Below are 13,182 nucleotides of genomic sequence, written 5' to 3'. Positions count from 1 at the left end.
TCACCTCCCCTGAGATGTCGTTAATCCAAGCATTATCAGTCTCTGCATCCACAGCCATACCGGTATTCTTGCGCCGAGTCGAAACAAGGCTAGCCACCGTTGGTGCAATTTCCTCTTCCTTTCATCCATTGATCCATTGATCACGCCAGAAGAAAATACCCCTACCATCTCCAATAGTGAAAAGAGCCAAGCTCTAGAAACAACTCGGACACCTCAGTATGATGCATACCCGGCAGACCCTGCCACGGTCGTCTCAGCCAACACAACCGGACACAGAGGGCCAAGCCCTGTAGCCGGAGATCCTTGATGCCTAGCCCACGAAAGCATTGCGGTTAGCAAATGGCGCCCCATGCAACAAGATACTATTGATACGTGCATTTTACATCATCAATATAGTAACTCATATAATTAGTTTTGAATGATATTTGTCATGATACATCAATATTTATGCATTTTAGTTGACTTACTGGATTTTCCTACAAAGTCTCTTTCATTGGTATTTAATTTCTAAGAGGCAGAAAACTCCTTTTTCGTATTTTGCTGTTTCAGCGACCTTTTGGACACCTACAAATCAAAGGAAAAATACATGATCAGTTTTTCACAGAAAGAATGACCGTGGGCCAAAGAAGCACACGAGGGAAGCCACGAGCGACAAGCGAGCCCAGGTGGCGTTCCCTACTTGGATGGGCACACCACCCATGCTCGTTTGGGCCTTGAGCATCACCTTGAATCCTCCTTTTTACCGATGTCTCCTTCTCGCCAGAAAACCTAAGCCATATTTCCCAAGATTTATTGAGGCGGCGGCAGAGGTGAAAGTCATCTCCTACTCCGGGAGAGAGCAGATCCTACCGCACCGGTACCTTCGGTGAAGGGAAAATCGATGCCATCATCATCACCACTCCTACTTGACATAGGGGGAGGAATCTCCATCAACATATCCATCAGCACCATCATCACCATTTTCGAGATCAACTCCATCCTCCCTCATAGTTTGCGATAGATCGAACCCTGGATATTGTTTTAAGTTCTATTGCATGATTGTGATAGGCATCTTGTCTTTATTTGGTGGAGAGATTATAATTTCAAATTGTGTTGTAATCATTATGCCTCTGGTCCACATCATATGTTTGGCAATTTTGAGTAGTTCCCCATGTTTCTGTGGGCATAGGATGATCTGGCTATGATTCTATATAACGTGCAATGAGTATTTGTTCTATGATGGTTTTATGCAAACTTTGACTGCATATTACTTCACCTATATGGGCTCATAGGGCTGCACCTTAATGTAATGATGAGGGTTGGAAGGGACGGAATGACAAAAACCGTTTTCCAATACTTTGAGTTGCATTAGAGAGGTTTATGTTGGGGACCCATGAACTAACAGCTATGATGGGACATTTTGTCTTAATCATTCATATACTTGCTCATGAAAATGGCTCTAGGACCCATCATAAGGTGTGTTTCTCATATCTGTGGCTGCACCTAATTTAGGCTCAGCCCCTAAGGAAATAAACTTGATAAGAATTCAACATGTTGTGTAGAGATCTAAATGCTAGTAAATCCATGCCGTCCTTGGGAACACTTGTCACATATAAGTTCACACACACACACTTGAGTTTGTCCTCTTCTTGCATAGAGGATTGGGATTTCTCTCATTGAGATCATTTACTTAGTGATATGTACTTTCCGTGCTTCATTTGATTGCAAACTATACACTCAAAATACCAAAACTACTGTATCCTTTTTATTGTTTACTTGTCAAACTTGCTAACCAATATCTTCAGCTTCTCATGGGTTTGACAACCTTTATTATTGAAAATTACTAGAATTGATCTCCTGCACTTGGGATCCATCAATTATCCACCACGCACCTCATTTTCCGAGCCCAAAAAAATGCACGCAACAACTTGTTAATTTCTTCAAGGAAACAGATGCCTCTGCCACCACCATATGATGAACCGCTATAGCCAAAGCAACTGACTTGATTAGAATTAGCCTTCCCTCCGTATGAATGAGACCTCTTTTCCACACCGAGACACACTTGATCACCTAATCAAGCAGCGGTTGCCACTCTGCCTTGGTTAGGGGCCAAGAGCTAGTTTCAAACCGAGGTATTTAATTGAAAACCAAGCCAATTCACATCCTAACTTGCACGATTCTCTCCTCGTCTCAATCTGCTCCTCTAATTAGAGTTGTGGTGGTTTTTCTGAAGTTAACATGCATACCAGAACCGCCCTCACAAAGAATACTTAAGATTTGCTTAATCGCCAACAACTCCTGGAATTCCGGTTTGAAGAGGAGATTCTTTGTGAAGGCATGATCCCAGCCAAGTTACTAAACATCGACTCATGCACTGATTTTTTGATCGCCACCATCAAAACTTCCATATCTACAACAAACAACATGGTGGAGGTGGGATCCCCTGCATCAGGCCTCGCACATGATGTATGCACTCACCCGGAACTCCAGTAAACAATGATCTAATTTGTATTTGCAATGTACAAGTGCAAATCAATCCACTTAATAAACCTCTCCCCAAACCCCATTATCCTCAAAGAGAAACCCCCAGGAAGTCGAGTTGAAAGCACGTGATAGATCGAGCTTTAGTAACACACATGTTTGTCTCCTCAAGTTGATCTTCATGGCTACTTGACGAACAAGGACGAAGTTTTCATGCAAAATCTTTTTTCATACTAAAAATCTCAGCAAGTCTCTCATGTAGACGGTTTGCAATCATCTTTGTGAAAAGTTTTGAGAAACTATGGACTAGACTTATGGGTATGTAGTCCTTGATCTTCGTCGCATCCCGCCTCTTAGGGACCAGCATCATCAAAGCTCGATTTAGAATAGAAAAACTCCTTCCATCTCCCACTCCTAATTTTAGCAAGCCAACAAAAAATATTATGGTCAATGATCATGCTCTTTGATAAAATGCCCATATGAAACCGTCCGAGCATGGTGCTCGATCGGGCTGCAAATCGTTGATAGTGTTCCATGTCTCATCCTCTGTGAAGATATTGTGAAGGTCCTAAAATTCAGCAACCGATGTCTCCAAAGCCTCCAAAATGATATTGTGAACACTGTTCTGAATACTCAAAAGCAGATTGACATACGATTGTAGTGAACACTTCTTTCTTCCTCTCCTGGTCTGTCACAATTGCTTCTCCCACTCTAACTGAAGAGATGTAGCTCTTGATCCTTATGCCGTTGGCAACCACATGAAACAACTTAGATTTGGCATCACCCTCCTACAACCACCTGATTCTAGATCTTTGCCTGATGATCGTGCGTTCAAGGGACGCCAGACCAAGTACCATTTGCCTGTTGCGGAGCTAAGACTCTGCCAGTGTGAACCTCCTCGTCTCTTGGGAGACATCAAACTGGAAGATTATGGTATTTTCCATGGAGATTTTTAGTTTCACGTTTCCAACTCTCCTCTGTACCCAGGACTGAATGTATTTTTCTGCGTTTCTAATTAAGACATCCATTCTCCGAAAAGGATCAGGCTTTTTAAACTGCTTCATCGAACCTCCAATTTTAGCCAAAATGCCTCAAATTTAAATCTTCGCTTAGGCATGAATGCAACATTCAAAGCAAGGTGTATTGTACATGATCTGAGACTAGAGAAGACAGTGTTTGAATCATAGAGTCTTGGTGTGTCAGATCCCAGTCCACAGAAACGAGGGCGCAATCAATGCGAGTAAGCATAGGCCTCTCTCTCTCTCTCTCATTACTCCAAGTGAAAATTCTCACATGCAAGTATAATTCCTTGAGCCCATGCTCATGCAAAAAGTTTCGAAACCTCAACATCATGTTTCTATCCAGAAGATCATTGTTTTTTGAGAGGCGTTTAGAATCATGTTAAAGTCTCCCAGGACCATCGAAAGCAACCGAACGATGAAGAAAATAATTTTTCTGATAATAACATGGCAACCGTTATAAATACATCAGTGTCATCATCGATGCCACCAACCCACCATGCTACCCTCACGAAACACACATATAAAAGGAGAAATACCACTGTCCCACATGGCCACCCTTGCGAAACACATAGATCAAAGGAGAAAGACCGCCGTCTATCTTTCCATTGAGCTTCATCGTCATTAGTCCTGAGCCAAAAACTCCAACTTCACTTTCCATGACCATCGACAAAGACCTATTTTTAACCAACGACAGAACCCATGCCAAAAAGCCAACCCAATCCCATGCCAAAAAGCCACCCCAATAGGTTGATAAAGAGGCAGCTCCGACTTCAATGATGAGCTTCAAACGAGAAACATGTAGGTGAACCAAAAAAAAAGCTCGCTAGATTATCAGTGACTAGGATCCATTCACCACTGTAATCTTTGCCAAACAATTCATAACACCACTAGATCTAAAATAGCTTCCGTGAGAACCGAGCACTAGTTCAGTGGTACGGTATTGTGACCCAAGACATCCGGATTTTATTCCCAGAGGGGTCACCTGAGTTTCTCAACCTTCTTAATATGCAGAGTGGTTCCTCCCATCTTTGATATGTTTTTTATAGAGCAACCACCCTAGCAATCCCCAAACAATTTGTCCCACCAATCGGATCAATCTCCAAAACAATACCCCGAAGAGAGAACATGACTTAATTTTAATGTTGTAAAGAAGCTCACTCCTTGCAGCCTAAATTCAAAAATGTTTGACTTGACTTAACTTATATGTCGTCGATTAGGTACAACTTCAGTTACCAACTATCAGTGGCCGCTAAAAAAGACTTCACTCCGGGATACACCGGAATCGAGAATAGTAACTCGTTACATTTCTACATCACCGACAAACAAAATCAGCACATGAACATATGCCATTAATGACAAGTGCTAGCCAAGTTAGTTTCACAAGAAGACCTAAAAACTAGTCATGACATGAATAATTATCCCTAGATAATAGTTGCCGACATAATAAGGTGGTGTTGGTCGCCTGCATCTAACTGTTGCCCACACATCTTCTGACAACACATAGCTTGTTTCACCATTTCATGGGCATTTCCTTTGGACATAGGAATCAACATGCTCTTCAAACCTGTTAGTGACACACTATAGTTCTTGCAATTTGTTCTATTTCTAGCACAGTTGGTGCACTAGATTTTTCTTTCTAAAAGGATCTCAAGAGCCCCGGCCTCTGCACCGAAGAGATGTATGCAATATTTGTTATAAATTTATTCGATAGAGGTCATGAAAGAACATACATCAAACAACCCGAATGGTGGTGCTTTGGTTTTCCTCATATTATAGTTATTCTAGATTTTTTTCCGTTGCATAGAGAGGAACACACAAGTCTGAGGCGATAAAAATATATAAGTCAACTCTATTTCATTTTTAAATTTTGCTTCATCCTTGCTCCTATTATTGTGAATGTGCTTTGCTTCGTTGTAGAATTGCAATGCACTGACGTGAGCTATATAGAATATGATGTATCGATCTTGAAATGATGTACACTTAGGAGGATCAAAGATACATCTCGCATATTAGAATACAAATATTCTTCTTTATTGATTTTTAAGTAATATCAAAATATACAAATCCCTATTGGATCAATCATAATTGTTGAGAAAAGCCATAATCAAGCGGTAAAAAAGCACAACTGCAATAGATTAGATGATACAAGTTCTCTTAGAACAAGGTAACCGTGATGTTGCCAGTGAATGAAACCATTAGCACCCATGTACCCACCGCACCATTGTCTAGAAGCGAATAGGATTGAGAAAAAGGCACCTAATCGTCCCGTCAAGGCCATTGCTGAATGTAAAAGAGTCCTTCTGGTTGGCATACATGAACCACATGCTGATTGATACATTCGCGACTAGTTGTACTGCAGGAAATAGCTCAGCGAGCTCAAAGCGTGCATGGTTTGTAGTCTTCCATGCATCTTCAATCATAGAACCTATCTTGGCAATGGCAACATCACCTGTCACACCATGCTCACTAATGTAACACTCCACTGAACTGGCCACATCATTTTTGTTCTTTCCACGCTGTAAAAAACACATATGCTTCATGAGAGGTGTTATCAAAAGATAAAAAGTATATGGGTGGTATTCTTCAGATTTAATTTGTACCTTAAATGAAGCAAGGTCATTCATTAATCGTGTCACCACTGCAGAAAGCCTTGACAGCATCTGTACAACCGAGTGCCCAGTCGAGTACCTCCTTGGTTGCAGTATCACCCATACCAACAAACAAGCCAACACATGCTAGTGGTGCACCAGAGCATATACTAGATACCTCCACTTGATCATTAAATCTTGGCTTGTAATTATGGTGAGACCATTCGGCTTCTTGGAGATAGTTAGTTGATAATATTTGAAACTACAGATGGAACAAAAAATCATTACTAATGATATAAGATTTGCACAATGTTGACCATGTATATATGGATGTAGACAATAACCTTTGTATTTGAAATATATACGCACATTTTAAGTGTTACAATATAGAATAAGATACGATACCCACATGGGATTATACCTTAAGGGAGCAATGATATCTTTAGTGAATTTCTAGTGAAACTTCCACATCATATTGAAACATATGGTTTCTACATCTAAAACTACAGAGCACACATATCTAGCATTAAATTTCATAAATTAAAGGTCTTTGAATGAAGATATGTCTTGATAAATTACCATCACTTAAGTTCCAAGCACAGTTCGTGTTACGAGAATAATACAAATAAAGAAGCAAAACATAGCACACATGAATTTTCACTTTGTGGTTGGGAGATGCAAGTGGCGTACCGCTTTTATGCTAAAAGAGACACGATACTTCTCATCTGGTTTCAACTCGTCTTCAAACTCTTTAAATGTGCTTATCAGCTTGAGGTAGAAATTCTTGAGGTACTCTGGTAGAAGAGAAATGGCACTCTCCTCCCATCTGTATGAAAATTATTTAGTTGAACCTTTGAATGAAATTATGTGAATGCACGTTTCGTTCCAAAATTGAGAACATAAAGCAACATCAAGAATTACCAACCTTTGTATAGCTTCATTGAGTTGTCTACACTCCATCAAACTAGCACGCACATCATAAGTGTCATCTGTCATGATTATTATTGCGACTATATTTTGGCTAGAATAATTCTTGCACGCGAATACTTTTTCTCACAGTATGCTGTGTATGACCACAAATAGCACTCCACTACACGGTCTCGTGAGTAAGTTAGCCCCACTTCTCTGTAAAGATCTCTCCACCACCTACAATGATTTTTTTGTTACTTTATGTAAACGAAATTTTCTCTTAGATCATTTATGAGATGTATGCAATGAGGGATGTCCCAAAATTACTACACATGAAGTTAATGGATGTTACTAAACTTGCATCATAGTTTGAGCATCGAAGAATTAAAATATGTGTTTTCTAGATAGCTTATTTTATTATTGTGTAAGAGAGTTTACTTCTCCCATAAATATGCATGATTGTCGAATTAATAAAGCACACATGTGCATAGTATCTCTCACATGTAAGCTTAGAAATCAACTATATGTCATGAAAAGTTTTGTTAGATCATGATAGGGATATTTATTGAGATAATTAAGAAGACAATATAGATGAAAATTACTTGTCTTATACAATGCCCACCCATCTGTATGCCTAGTTGCGTACTTGATTGGTAGAGCTCGGATAGGTCAGATATTTCTACCCCTATCCAAAATGCAGATAGTGTAGGACATCCATATGATTTTCGAGATGGTATTTTTACCATCAATATATGTACAAGCATGCTCCCTCGCATAAAGAAGTATACACTTCAAATAAACTTTCATGATAAATCTCATGATAGTAATTTTGTATTTGGGATCCTAGCAAACCTTTTCTAACAGATGATCAATCTTGGAGTTATTTGGTAGGTAATATTGCTATAATGACATCCATTTTAGATTGGAGGTAGTAATAGTTCTTAGTGGTTCAACTATGAAAGTTTTCCAAAAAAAAAAAAGGAATGTTGAAAGAACCTACAATATTTAGTATCCTGATGTCAAGAAACTAAACTCTTTACAACTTTTGTATGTCAAATATTAAAGTTACCTCGAGAGAGCCTTGAGCTCCTTCAAGTGGAGACGTTGCAGAAGGTTAAAATCCAGTTTTGCAAATTCTAGAATTGAAGAATTGTGCATAGGCTCATATTTGTATTCTGACATATAATGCAGCGCCTCTACTCTCTTCAAAGTCTTAGGTAGTGGTAAGTGAAGAGAACGCCTGACTTGCTCAGCCAATGGGGGCTTGAGGTCGCTTTCCATTGACTCAAGGTGTTTCCTTGCAAACAAGATACTTTCTTCAAGCTCCGTCTCTCCATGAGTTAAAAGATATGATGCGTTGTATAAACTTAGGAGTCCCCTTGGGTCATTACTTATGCCAACATTGAACGCCCCATCTTCGTCTTTGAACTTTTTGAATACATCTGCAAGGTATACATGATACATCTAATGAGCATATTATGTAGTCTTTGATGGCTCTTATCTCATATGTTTTTTACGTCTTTTATGCGAGTAATACAAAGATATTCCAGACAAAGTTGATTATGAACATGATGTCAGCTGTGATGTTTTAGTATTAGTACTAGCAATCACATGAATGTGTAAGATATCTCACATGTAGTAAAATTATCAATTTTAAGAAAAAAAATATACATGTAAAACTATAAGGTTAATTACAGACAATACCAAATGCATTATGCTAGGGGGTTTGGTTCTTAGTATATACCTGGAGATACCCAGAGTCCATGTTGCCTCAGTAAGCGGAATCGAAGAGCGACCTCATGAAGGTTGGAGCTATTGGATTCAGAAGCATGTATGTTTCTTAATATGGAGACAATTTGTTCATCGAAATGATGATCTATACTTAGATGTTGGAGAGTGTCCACAAGGTTCAGTTTATCAACTGTAGTATTGCAAGCCTCAAGTATCACAAGCACATCCTCCTTCAATTGATTGGATCTATCTGCCATCCATTCCTCAGACATCTACAAGCATACCAAAATATAAGTTATATAGTGTTAACTAATGTCTTCTGTAGTATGATGACATTATTTAAATGTGTGTTAAGAGCAGACAATAAGAATGTTTGTATGCATGATGTTTGTCGAATAAATTTGTAATAATCTTACAAATATGGGAAGCTATTTGAAAAACATGCAAACGAGATAATACCATGTTCAGACATAAATAAGAACAATTGGTAGCAACACCAAAAAAATCCAGACATAGGTGTCACTACTTAGTATCCCTTGTCAACAGATTTCGAATTTGCCATGTCAAGCTGATCGAAAAATAATCGAACAGCTACGGATGTACATATAAAAAAGTATACCTGTAATATTTCTGGACTGTAGTCGATGAAGAAGTCACCCCATACTGTTGGATGAAACACAGGCGCCGTGTTTGGAACGGTTGCACCTTGGGAGTATACCTGGGCATGGGAAGCCCGGCCCGAACGGCCCGACCCGACCCGGCCCGAAAATCCGGGGCCGGGCCGGGCTTTTTCTCTCTATCGGGCCGGGCTCGGGCCTTCTTTCTTCAGCCCGTAATTATATCGGGCTGGGCTCGGGCCACAGGAAAAGGAAATTACCACTAGATCGGACCGGGCCGTCGGGCCAGCCCGGAAAAAATCGGGCTTTTTCGGGCCGCGGGCCGGGCTCGGGCCTAAATTTGCTGAAAGTTGGTCGGGCCGGGCCGGGCTCGGGCCAAGGATTTCCCGTCGGGCTTTTTTCGGGCCAGCCCGAAGCCCGGCCCGGCCCGAGAAATGCCCAGGAAGACTTGGGAGTAAGCCATGACAATAGATTGTTGTTGTCGTACTGCGATGGATTGTTGTTGCCGTAGTGTGTACTAGCTTTGAAAGAACATGGAAACGGAAGATGACCTTATATAGGCAGTACGTACACCTGGGAGAGGTGTTAGAAAGATCTTAAAATAAAGCTGCATCCATGAGATTGCTTCTTCAAACTTTAAAGAACTATTTTGTGTCAGGGACACACATGGCAGGTACATGATATTCAAAGCAAAGGGCATAATGCATAAACATGACATGTGTGGTAGTGGGATACCGTTGACATCACTAACCGCTAAATGGCAGAAGCTTAATAAACGTGCGTGGAAATCAAATTGAGTAAAATGTGCGTAACCCTTTGATGAACTATCTATATTTTATGCAGCTCAACTAGCGTCAAAGAGGGAAAAAAATTCACATCTAAAGCATCTCAAAACTTAGTGCCATGGAGGGAAAAATTCAGATATATGAAGCATCTCCAAACTTAGTGCCATGAAAGTGTTCTACCGACAGAATCACATGCATATATGTATCTCGTCATTTAAAAAGTGTCACCGTGTTCTGTGTGCGAGTATGACCATCCACATCTGAAACTAATCTAGCTATCTACATATTATATTGTGAAGGGATTTGCTAGTCACCGTGTTATGTGTGTCCAGCCTATTTTCTAATCGTTTGAACTCTATGCTTTAAGATTTGTGTAGCTTCTTGTCCTTTGTGTTGCGGCTTCGTGGATGTTTGAAATGAACGTAGCGTGAGTTTGTCGGGCCTTACTTTTGGACGCGGCGTTTTGGCTCGCATGACCAGATGAGCATATTATCGAGAACGTCGAATATCATGTATTCATGTTGGGATGTGTTCTGCTAGTCTTTGTCAGATTGGTTCTTCGTCGAGCAGAAAATGAGCTATACCGCCGCCCACAGAGAACTGTTCTACTGTACGTATCCAATTAATGCGTCAGTTGAGCCGCTCCGTCCATCAGTTGATGATGCTTTTCTTGAGCCGTTGGTGTAGGAAATCGCTTAAACTTATGTAGTGCCGGTCCAAAATTTTGGCTGTGCGTGCGTTTAGTTCAGATGAAAGGATTTGGGGGCTTCTCGTGCGTTTTGCTCACTTGAAAATAGCAGCTGACCAATATTGCGCTACCGCGTCGGCGCAAGGTTTTTTTTCTCGGTTAACAATTTTTACCGGGAGGCACCGAAATTAATGGTTACCGCGAAATCTCGGAAATCTTGGTAACTTACCGAACGAATTAATTCAAACAAATTTTGAACTTTAAAATAAATAATTTAACTATCCAAATTTCACTGAAGTGTTCGCTAGGCAAAGTAGTCAGGCCTACGCCCATTCATTTGCCAGCTCGCGGGTTCGTATCCCTTTGAAAACATGCTATGTTTTTGCTATTTAGCCATACAGCTAATCGTGTAAAACTTGCAAAAGCAAAACAATATGTGACTCGAAACCGAGACCTCAAAGGGCTACCTCGAGCGGGCTTACCAACAGGGAACACCATTCGTTGTGTTCCAAGTCACGTTCTTATACTATGAATCTATTTTTCTGAAGTATAAGTTTAAATATAACCGAATTGTTTTGGCCGGTACCGTTCTTTCTCCGAGGGTAGCCGGATTACTGGTTTCCGGCGAGATTTCGGAAATCTCGGCCGAGGAATAAAAAACCCTGCGTCAGCGTCGGCTGGGAAGCGTCTCGGCGTTCTCCCGGTGGCTGGATCCGTGGACTTTCCCTCTGGATCCCGTAATAAGGTTAATTAGTAGATCTTGTGCCTAGGGTTCTTAGAGAACATGGTCCCGATTTTGGTTGTTCGTACTGCCCAGCCCAGGTTTGAATTCGGTGATTCAACCGCGAAAGCTGCTCTTGCGGATCCTGGCTATGAAGTTCACACAGAGGAGAGGAAGGAGCGGTGAGCGTCGTGGCTGGTGTGACGTAGGGCCTTGGAGACGACGAGGTATACAACGTCGGGCCGGCCAAGCAGCCGCTATGAAATTGTTCCGAGGTCAAGGATGAACCTTGTTCAGTGGCTTCCGTGAATTCTAGTGGAAGGGTGAACGCCAAGAGGAGAATTAGGGCAAACGACGGACAAGCATGTTCAGAACAGTCCACTCTGAAAGTTAACCCAGAAGCTCCCCGGCTTGACGAAACGGTCGGTGCCTGCCTAAAAATGTTGTTTCATTTATCTTTTGTCCTCGTGGATTAGTACATTGTTCCTGGGAATTTGTGGCGAGCATAGTTCAGAGATTTAACTTAGGGTTAGCATGGATTCAAAAACAATTATGTCTCAGTTGCAACTTCACTTGTAACGGAAGGAAAATTAAGTGTTTAGCATAATTCTGAAGCATCTACCTCTCAGTTGCAACTTCATTTGTAGCTAAGAGCAGGTCTAACAGACCCCGTAAAAGGGGCAAACCCGTATAATAACCGCCGATTTGAGGGTTTCGGCTCTACCCGGCCGTCTAGCACGCCCCGTAAAAACGGTCCCCGAATCGTTTTTTGCTGTTTTCGAGTACGGGGCGGGTCCTCGCCCCCTACTTGTGCGGGGTGGGAGCGGGGATAGTGGGCGAAGAGGAAGAGGATCCCGAAGCAATTCTTCGAAGCACCTGCGGCGGCCGCCGATTCACCGGGCGAAGCGCCGCCGGCTGCCAAGAAGACGGGCCGGGTGAAGACCAAGGCCGCCGGGCCGAGGGGCGCGGCGCCGGCCAAGGTGCGGACAAAGGCAATCAGCCGCATCGGCCTCGCGCCTCCGCCGCCCTCCAAGGTCACGACCCCTCCTCCGTCCGTTCCGGCCGTTGCGCCGCCCGCGCCGCCGCCAACCACCATCGACGTAGACAAGGTGTTCGATGTTGAGTCCAGAACATCCTACTTGGACATGCTCAACGATTCCGCGGTGAATTTGGACGCCGGTATCGGTGCATTCGATGGGGAGTGCAATGTTGAAGACTTTGATGACGAGGAGGAGGATGAGGGTGACGAGGAGGTGGTTGAGGTTGATCCGGCTGCCGCCGGTTCTTCGTCGACGCCGGCCACGCACGGCGAACTACAGCGAGATCGAGGACGCCATCTTGGTCCGTGCTTGGAGCAAGGTGGGGATGGATGCGTGCACCGGAGTGGACCAAGGCGGCAAGCGCTATTGGCAGCCGCATTGAGGATCAGTACCACCGGCTGAAGCCTCGCACGAAGAGCATGGCGGACAGATCCTACCGCTCCCTTGAAGGCCGATGGAACATCATCAAGCCGGCTTGTTCTCGTTGGAGTGCTGCCATGGATCAAGTGGCCGACAACCCTCCTAGTGGATGCGTGCCGGACTATGTAAGTTTTCCTTGTGTTGATGATGTGCAAACATCACAAGCTATCCATATTGTGTTGATGATGTGGAAACATCTCC

The 13,182-nt window shown here is 42.4% G+C and overlaps 1 pseudogene; it reads right to left on the bottom strand.

Annotated features, from left to right (window-relative positions):
- Window positions 1-5,707: 5,707 nt before the first annotated feature.
- On the bottom strand, window positions 5,708-11,298 carry LOC124656321 (annotated as a pseudogene).
- Window positions 11,299-13,182: the final 1,884 nt, after the last annotated feature.

The sequence above is a fragment of the Lolium rigidum genome, chromosome 5 (assembly GCF_022539505.1).
Source record: "Lolium rigidum isolate FL_2022 chromosome 5, APGP_CSIRO_Lrig_0.1, whole genome shotgun sequence".
NCBI classification, from domain to species: domain Eukaryota; kingdom Viridiplantae; phylum Streptophyta; class Magnoliopsida; order Poales; family Poaceae; genus Lolium; species Lolium rigidum.
This window is presented reverse-complemented; position numbering and strand designations above follow the sequence as displayed.